At 40.1% G+C, this 10441-nt stretch overlaps 1 pseudogene; it reads left to right on the top strand.

The window, feature by feature from the left end:
* Window positions 1-7175: 7175 nt before the first annotated feature.
* LOC132158004 (serine/threonine-protein kinase pim-3-like) lies at window positions 7176-9856 on the top strand (annotated as a pseudogene).
* The last annotated feature ends 585 nt before the right edge of the window (window positions 9857-10441 follow it).

The raw sequence follows: 10441 nt of genomic DNA on the forward strand, positions 1-10441 counted from the left end.
CGATTAATAGTTAAATTTGTTAACTGTTTCCTATCCCACACGGAGGCCGCTGAACGCGCCTCTTTAAATGGTTTTTTGGTGCTCATTGTTGTATTTTAAAACACAATTGGAATGTTTTCAACTGACATTATGGCATTTAAAATTAAATTATCCCAAACATAACTGTGGCGCACGTATGGCTGTGCTGCGCAGTAAGTGAACCGCTTCCATCAAACACACTGTTGCTCACATTAAATCTTTTTATGTGATTATGATGACAGGGCTTTGGCTAGATTTATTTGTGTAATGTGGAGACACAGATGTTCGGATCCATATGCAGAACTTTTATTGTAAGAATGATCAGACAGGCAGCAATCAGGAATGGAGTCAGGTATGTCAGAGATATCCAGAATCAGTAACAATAATCAAGCAGAGATCGGGGCAGGCAGCAGAGAATCACAGTCTGGTATAACAATCCAAAGGTCAGACACGGAAGGAAGAAACACAGGGAAAACGCTCCTAAATGTAAGACAGGCTAAACAAGACTTCTCAGTTAATGAGAGTCCAAACACAGTTTATATAGGGGAGTGGTAATGGGGAACACCTAGCGGTGATTAGTCCTAAGCATGGTATTCTGGGAAATGGAGTTGGAGATGAGAATGGACACAAATTTAAAAGTCCTGAGTGGAGTGCCCTCTGCTGGAGTTCATGGGCATTCCAGCTGATGATCGTGACAATGTGGAGGTTATTGCTCATGTCTCATTCTGCATTCAACTCCAAATGATTCCATATTCGCAATGTATTTGAATGTTAAACTATTAATTATAATGTAAACTAGGCTTGTACTTTACACACATTCGCATAGACGAAAAAGATCATCCTCTTCATATGAGCAAAAACGTCCTTGGCATAACAGCACAGTGAATCAGTATACTACGAACTATTTAAACTGACTAGTGTAACCTTTTAAATGTTTAGTTGACTATTTTATTTTGATAATGAACAGACTGTGATGTAAGTTTGAATTGCTGGAATACGTGTGTGTCAGGGACATTCTAAAACTCTTAACGTGAAAACGCTTAACGTGGCTTAATTTACTAAGACAGTGATATTAATGTGGTGCCTACAAAAATATATAAAGTATATAATATATATAAAAAATATATAATTAATAATAATTAGTGTTATTAGAATATGTTGTTGTCATTGAAAAAATAAACTAAATGCCGTTAATGCATAGTGTATTATTTTGGATAATGGTGATTGGTATTCCTTGCCTAGTATGGATGATCGATTATTTGATTACTTTTGCTTTGCGACTTTCACCTGCTGGGGGAGGGGGCGCGCTGCTCAGACAATACAGAGACTCAGAAGATATTGCAGCAGCTCCGTGTCCTGTGTCTTTTATTGACTGTATATCTCCCCTAACCAGGTATGATACTAGTAAATTGTAGTGATGGCAAAATCGAGGCCTCGTGAACCAATGAAACAGTTGAACCAAATGTGCCATATTGTGTCGAGGCTTCGAATCAATCCGACACCCGTCTCAACGGTGACACCTAGTGGTCACTTGCAGGTGTTGATCTGAAACAACCTTGACGAGCCATTAAAAAAATGTGTTGTTTTTTTATTATTATAATGTTCTAATATGTGAAGCTTGTAACCTATAGGCTCCTCACTGTGCATAATGTTATTTTGGTCATGAAAAATGAATATTAATAAAAGAAATCAAGCCACAATGTCTCACTTTTTTAGAGATTTTTATTCAAAAATATTAATTTATCTGCTGTGGAAGGACTTAGCCTACTTCTTTTTTTACAGATAATTTCTCCAGCCTTTGAAAAAATCCTCTCACAAGGGACACTTGTTGCTGGCATACAAAGATATTTTTTTGCAAGGACATACAAATGAGGAAAGATTACTGCTCTCTCTTTCCAGTAAGTTAGTGGATCATGAGTTCTGGGCAAATATGCATCGTTGATGTATTTTTTCACTTCCACTGTGGCATCAGCTGTAGCATTGTGTATCATCTTGGTTTGATGGATGCGAGTATCAAAAAGTTCCCATAAACTGTCCTGTGTTTCTACTGGTGTTGATGTTGATGGTGATGGTGATGTTGATGGTGATGGGTGTGATGTTGACATTTCTGGGTCTGAATAAAAATGAAAACCGCAATTAGTAACAAATCCTAAACTGACGGCATATATGAAGGATATATTATATTACATGATTCAGATTACATAACATAACACAGACTGAAACTGCTCACCAGGATTTGTGTTTGAACGCATCAGTGAAGCACACTCCAGTGTGATATGCTTTTCAGCTTCCTGGGCTTTGGCAGCATTTCCAAATGCCACATTTTTGAACCTTGGGTCCAGCAGTGTAGCCAGTGCCAAGGCTCTAAAACTCTCATAACCTCCACATCTGGAGTGCAGACCTTCTTGCAGATGTGAGCCTATGAGCCAAAACAGGAGAAACACATATTTATAATAATGACAATAATATGACAGTTATGGCCAATCACATGGGTAGTATGCTCATTGTGGCCTACCTAATTGAACAGTTGATTCCTGCGTTGCATTTCCTTTTTTCTGTGCAAGCTTGTGCTGCAACATCCTGTACAGTGGTATAAGCTTTGAAGCAGACACTCTCTTTTCCTCTGACATCTCTGTTGTTGCGAGTTTGAATGGTTGCAGTATTGACAATGATTGTTCAATAATGTCATAATCAATACTTGTCCGGGGAGCAGTATCATTGTTTAAGTTGGAAAGTGCAGCAGCCACTGGTTCACGTTGGTCATGCAAGCGCTGTAGCATGTCAAATGTGCTGTTCCATCTCGTGTCAACCTCCTGTATCAGTTTCAGAGTTGGTCTTCCCATCAAGCTCTGCATCTCCACAAGCTTGTCCTTTGCTTTGCAGCTGGATCTGAACAACCCCACTATCTTTCTGGCCTTCTGGCGTATTTCATTGATGACTGGGGTTTGATCTAGTGCCTTTTTCACAATCAAATTTAAAGTATGAGCAAAACATGGGACATGGCGAAGGTGGAGTAGCTGGGCACTTAGGATCATGTTAGATGCATTGTCAGTCACCATGCACTGAACTTTGGAGGTTATTCCCCACTCAGCCATTAGCAAGGCTTTAGCCTCCATGAGATGCTGGGCTGTGTGGGTTTGGTAAAACCTCCTTACACCCAGTACAACAGTTGCCATTTTTGCCTCTGGTGTTATGTAATGGCAAGTCACACCAAGATATCCATCCATATTAATGGAGGACCACATGTCAGCTGTAAGGCTAACAAATTCGGCCTTTTGTAGGTCCTCCATTGTCTTCTCCTTGGCTTTGTTGTACTTTTCGCTGACCATTATTTTAAGCACCTTCCGGGATGGGAGGACATAGCTTGGATCAAGCTTGTTCACAAATGCCCTGAATCCCTCATCGTCCACGATGGTGAAGGGCTGCAGATCCTTCACCACCATGTTTATAAGAGACTCATCCAATTCCCTCTGTCTGACTTTTAAAAGAGAAGACAAAACATACTTTCAGACAAATACATTGGAAAAATACAGCTTCAATTAGTGCACATCTATTAAAAGTATATCCTACTGGTTCATTATTTGGAAACCTTCCAGTGTTTATAATCAGTGCTTTATATAACTTATACACTTTATAAACAGTGTCCCAAAAGGTTGTAATTATATTTCAATTATAATTATATCCCAAACAATGCATACCTTGCTTAGATGGCCCAGCAGTGTCAGTAGCAGGCCTAGGTACAGGGGGAATGCCATCCTCTGCACCCTGCAAAATGGCAGGATGAGTGCTCCTCAAATGGCGCATCATGGATGATGTATTGTTGCAGTAGGCTAGCTGCCGATCACAATACACACATCTCACTTTATTTGGGGTTTCTAAATGGAAATGCTCCCACACCACAGATGTACGGCATCTCTTCTGGGGAGCTTCCATTTTATCTATCTATCCAAATCTATCTATCTATATATGAATCGATCTATGTATCTAGATATGTATCTATAATCTATGTATCTATATATGTATCTATCTATAATATATGTATTTATATATGTATCTGTAATCTATCTATATATGTATCTATCTATTAATCTAGCTGTCTATATATATTTATATCTATGTATCTATTAATGTGTCACTATATGTATACTCTGTCTGTCTCTAGCCTCTCAGTTAATGTATTGTGTAAATTTAAATGTAAGTCTAAATTGCCTATAACTAATCAAATCGCACTATGTCACTATATCACCAAAAATCCGCTATCTCAAAGTCAAACTCCTCTCACAAAAACCCACGAGGTCAAAATGCGTTTATTTCACTTTTATACAGATGTGCGATTGTGTGGTCTGTTCCCGACCGTTCCAATCAAACGCTGATTCGGCGGACCACACCTGATGAAACAATTAGTGAAACACTTCGAGGCTTCGTTTGGTCATAGTCACGTGACATGGGTGTTTCGAATCACGCTTCGGATCAGTGTTTCGACACATTTGCGCTTCGGGATCTCGCAAAGCTTCGGAACGACTGTTTCGCTTCAGCCATCCTTAGTAAATTGTAGTGGAAATACACTTAATATAAGTCAAGGCTGTAAAAATGGCAAGTGTCATTGTTTGAAGTGTATTCATTGTGTGTATATATATGTTTAAAAGTTCGGTTCAAGTTTACCGCGTGTGTATCACGTGTACAACTGGTGAATGCTTAACTGATGGCAGAGACCATGCGATCATAGAAATGTGAAAACGGAGTGAATGAATACCATATTGTTGTTTTTGAGAACTGATTTAACAATTAAGCTACAGGTGACAGTGCTTAAAGAAAAGTAATCTGTTGGTTCATAAGAGAAAGTGTAATATGTGTTCATACTAATGGTGTGTCAAGAGAATTAGTTTTGCTGACATGCTACAATTCTTGAGCTAATCTAAGAAGTTTAAAAGAGTTGAAGATATAGTAATTGACACATATGTTTACAATGTAGAGTATCACATGTGAATATTGAATGCAATATACAGTACTTAGTAGTATTAATATGCATTGTAATTCAAGTTTCTATTGAAATTATTTGTTTAATTGGTGGAAACAGTACCTGTTGAGAAGCTGTATTTGAGTAATTCTATATATTTTTTCCCATATATTGTGTTTTTCTCTAAAAGAGATATGTTGTTATATGTTTTATATGACATATGAGAATGCAGAATTATTTGCATTAATGTCAGACAATAGAGAGACTCAGAAGATATTGCAGCAGCTCCGTGTCCTGTGTCTTTTATTGACTGTATATCTCCCCTAACCAGGCGGTCAGGGTGCTACATTTTGGAGGCCCCAGCGAGGATGAATGCAGTGCGAGTTGGCTTTCAGTGACGACAGCCCTCCTCCAGTGCCATTCAGCCTTATACTCATACTCAGGTGACCAGTGGAGTGAAGACGTTCGGTGTCCGTGTCGAGCCAGGAAGGAAAGTGCAAGCAATCTGAGGTTTATTTTCGATACCAGGAACGCTGCAGGATTCCACCCTGCTAAGGGCATTTATTCTATCACTTTGCATACATCAAGACTGAGTAACTCATGGATCACGTAGAGGATCTGAAGCTTGAGGTTATAGGAGCAGTATATGCTCTTTCACGAGAAAACTTGATCGAACTGTGTAAATTCCTAAGAATTGATTGTGAACATGTCAGTAGCAAAAGCCGGTCATTTTTTATTTCTTTGATTGTGAGACACATTGAGAGAGAGGCATTAGAGGAGCTTGAAGATGAGGGTATGGCAGAGCTTTTGTGTCTAAAAGATAAAATCTGTGAAATTCAGAGTGTTAATGAAAACAGTGATTCAGAAAGACAGACAGCACCAACCACAACGATAGTGAATGTAAATCCAGTAGCAGAAACGACAGTAGCAGAAAACACAGAACAGGAAAATCTACAAAAAGAAATTGACAAATTACAATCAGCATTACAGAAGTTAATAGAGCAAAAACAGAGAGCAGCTAATCACACACCACAACACACAGGTACACAACAGAACATAAGTACTATACAGAGTTATTCCACATTGCCAAGTCCAAATGTACGGCCAGACACAAGCTCTGATTTGCAGTTTATGACACACAGACCAGTCATGCCACCCTGGAACAGAGAATTCAAAATATCAGGACAGATAGGTGAACCTGGACAAAAAGATAAACTCACCTTTTCAAGTTTGGCGCATCAGATTGAACATGGATTGAGCCGGGGAGTGTCAACGCTTGAAATAGTGGATGCAGTAATAAGAGCAATCGCACCAGGCATGCAGCTGCGTAGTTACCTGGAAGGAAAACCAAATTTAACCCTCCCTGTGCTAAGACGTATACTGAGAGCGCATTATCAAGAAAGAGGTGCGACTGAATTGTACAAACAGCTTACCTCCGAGGCGCAAAGTAGTAAAGAGACCCCACAAAGTTTCCTCGTTCGGTGTCTTGATTTGAGGCAAAAGATCCTGTTTGCATCCCAGGAAGCGGAATCCAGTTTGAAATATGACCCAAACCTAGTTCAGAGCATGTTTCTTCACACTGTCCTTACTGGCCTGCAAAATGACAGTATCAGAAGTGATCTGCAACCTTACTTGACAACTATTGATGTGAGTGATGAAATTCTTTTTGATAAAGTCAATGTTGCTTGTGCAAATGAAACCGAGCGGCAAAACAAGAAGAAGCTGATATATCAACACACCAAAGTGTAAAGTCATTTTGGAAAGATTGTTTTTTTACTTTTTCAGTTAAAACTAATCTAATGATAACATTGAATGTGAAAGATATTATTTGCTACTTTAAGAATGATGATAAAAATATTCATAATTTTGTTAATTTTATCATCCTGAATGGCAAATTTTTCATTCATAAATGTAGATTGTCAAAATCTCCTTTATACAAGGTTTTCTCTAACGAACTCACTCTGTTAATGAAGTCTCTTAAAATTGTAAAAAATTCAAAAGCTATGTCTATTGTAAGATATTATGAATCTGTATTTGGCGTCCTGTGAATGTCTCCTTTTATTTTTATTTTTTTATTTTTTTTTTTATTTTAAATCATCTTTGGGGTTTCTGTTTTTGATGCCTGTTTTTTTTTTTTGTAATATTTTTGTACATATTTTCAATTAAAAAAAAAAAAAAAAAAAAAAAAAATGCTAGTCTGCAGCGCGAGCTCGATTGTGCGTGAATCGAATCTGAGTTGCTATAGCAACCTGTAAGTTCCATCTGCAGCTATAAAAGACTGAAGTCTTCTGTTTTCTGATTGTTGTGTGTTTGAAGACGAGACTCTCAAGACACACTTTTATGTCTGAAGGTGTTCGGAGCATTTCTGAGTTTAGCTTATTTCTGAGGAGAGTTTTATTTCATTTATTTGTTTTTATTTGGTTTTAGGTGTTTCTTTTTCTTATCTATTCTTTTCTTTTCTCGTTGTGAAGGAGAGATATTAAGGATATTTTCGATGGCTCACATGGGCGAAAGACAAGGTGAGTGTTTTAATTTTTCATATTTGTTGGTTTGGTTTGATGTTGTATTGTTAGACTACCCTTACATTAATAACGTTGTGCAGTTTAGCAGATTTATCTCGAACACTAGTGAAATAAGCACATATTGTACTCATTGAATACGAAAAACTGCCTTTTTATAAAAAAGTGTATTATGTGTCACTTCACATGATTGTTTTCATCTCGGATGTGCATTACTTTCAATAATAATCTGACCAGAGTCAATTATTCCACTTATACCACGGTTAACAAATCTCAAGACATTGTTGAGCTGATTTATTTGAAGAAATTCATTAAAACCAGAAGAAAGTCAAACAGTGTGAAACAGTGAAGTGGTGCTCTCTCAGCGTTGCGTCGCTCCAGATCCACTGCTGCTTTAACCCAGATGGCTGCTGGTCAGGAGGCTGGGAGACAGTGTGGAGACCACATTCAGAAAGCACTGTCAACCCCGACCCGGCCTGGCTATATCTGTCCTGTGCCTTCTGAGTCGACTCAAAGGAAGAGGAAGAGACAGAGCTCGGAGGATGAAGATCCCAGACTCACCAAACGCTCTGCTGAAGGTCAGGCTGATTCTCAAGACATGGCTGAATTAAGTGATTGGCCATTGACATGTTCATTCACTGATGATGATTACAGAAACAGTCTTGTAGTCGCCTGTTTTCTCATTTCTTATGATCGTGTGATTGTTGCAGATGCGTATATAAAGGGCCCAATGCTGGGTCAAGGTGGATTCGGCTCTGTGTTTGCTGGGACCCGCAGCTCTGATGGATTGCCAGTAAGACACTTTCTTTCCTCCTCGATTCATTCAAACAGCCCTCATTCACGACACTCGTGACATAAACTGTATTTCAGCTGTACAGAGCTTGAGGTTATTTTCATCATTAGCAGGTGTAAAATACTGTGGTTCATCTGTCATGCAGGTGGCCATCAAGTACGTGACTAAAGACGAGGAGCACGAGGACGTGGAAGTTGTAAGTTCAGTCACATGTAAGGTTTGATACACACATAAAGCCACACTCAGGCCTCTAGCGATGACTCAATTGTCTGCTGTCTCTGCTGCTGCAGGAAGGTCAGGGTCTGCTGCCACTGGAGGTCGCGTTGATGACCCGAGTCAATTCAGCTCCTGTCTGTCCCAGTGTACTTAAGCTACTGGAGTGGTTTGACCATCCTGGCCGCTACGTCATGATCCTGGAACGGCCAGATCCTTGCCAGGATCTCCACAGATTCTGTGAGGAGAACGGCTGTCTGGATGAGAGCCAGGCCAAGAAGGTGCTGCTGCAGCTCATCGACGCTCTCAAACACTGCGAGAGCCGCGGTGTCTTCCACCGGGACGTCAAGCCACAGAACCTGCTCATTTGCACCGATACCAGCGAGATCAAGCTGCTGGACTTTGGCTGTGGACACCTCCTGAAGGACTCGGAGTATGACGAGTTTGCAGGTTGGTCAGGAGGAGATCTCTGTGGAAGTTTGTGTTTTGGACTGGAAGCGTTTGAGCTGATCTCTTGCTCTTCTGGGTCTCTCAGGCACTCTTTCATACGCCCCTCCGGAGTGGTTTCGTTCCCACAGCTATCGTGCTGGAGCAGCCACTGCTTGGTCGCTGGGTGCGATGCTCTACAAGCTCCTGTGCGGCTCTCTACCTTTCCAAAGCGCACGGAGGGTTCGCAGACTGCGCTTCCCGAGTCACCTGTCTGCAGGCAAGAGATGGCAAACATGCATCTGTTCACAGTCGGAAATCAGGGCCGGAGCGAGCAGAAGTTGATGTTGTGTTGCTCAAGTACTGTGTTGTATGTGACAGACTGCCGTCAGTTGATTAGATGGTGTCTTAGAGCAGCAGCGGACGAGCGTCCCAGCTTACAGGACATTGAACAGCATCCCTGGTTACGCTCCACAGGTGGCCAATCACAGCACACTCATCTCAATGACTCCGTGTTGATTGGACAGTTGGATTGTCCTGTCAGGATCAATGTAGGTAACTGGCTGTAATTGTGAACATAGGGTGAGCAGGAGTGCAGGACACAGGAGCAGCAGAGACAGCTGGACACCTGCAGTGAGGACGAGTGGACAGCAGGCGTTTCATGTGTTTTGTAATGCTGTGCTTCACTCTGGAGCGTGACTGAGGGCTCTGTGTGGATGCTGGAGGAGCTGGACACGCAGCACCGGCTCAAACCAGAGTCCTGATGCTACAGGGATCTGCTCCAGACTGAGCCTAAACCAGCATGCAGAGACAAAAACATCAAAACCTTAGGAATTATTTAATAACTTATCTTTAGTTAACTGAAACCTACAGAAAATATTTCTGTTATTTGAAATAAAACAACCTTTAACTGAATCTAAAAATCTAAATCTTAATAAAAACCATAATAGCATCTCATTGTCACAGCTTGTTCAAAATAAAGATGCAGAAGTCGTCAGAAGAATGCAGATCAGATTTATTTTGCGTTAGCATGAAACTGCAGTTGCACAAAACATGAATTACACTTACGAGTGACAGTAAAATGCTGCAAATCATTTTTTCTTACGCTTGAAACACGATTTACACCTTTACAAAGCTTCTCTTGTGCATGCAAATTTAATTTACATTCACAGTCTTATGTACACTTCCACAACTCCTGCCCTGCAAATATAAATATAGATATATGCAAATATTGTAGGCATTGTTTTACCTTCATAAATGACTGTGTTATTTAAACTAGTTTAAAGCCAAACAGGAGAAACACTGTGTGCAACAAATGAGACAGCCAGAAGGCTTTTCAATCTAAACGTTGCCATCATTTACCATGGTAACACTCACTGCACCATGGTATTGTGACAGAAATGTGGGATATTCACACTGAATTTCATTAAGTAAAAAAACCCCCAAAAAACCCTTGGTCAGAATAAATGTAAAATTATAAAAGGTTGCTATTATTTCTACAGATGCTACTGATTT

This window comes from Carassius carassius, chromosome 15 (genome assembly GCF_963082965.1).
Source record: "Carassius carassius chromosome 15, fCarCar2.1, whole genome shotgun sequence".
Lineage (NCBI taxonomy): Eukaryota > Metazoa > Chordata > Actinopteri > Cypriniformes > Cyprinidae > Carassius > Carassius carassius.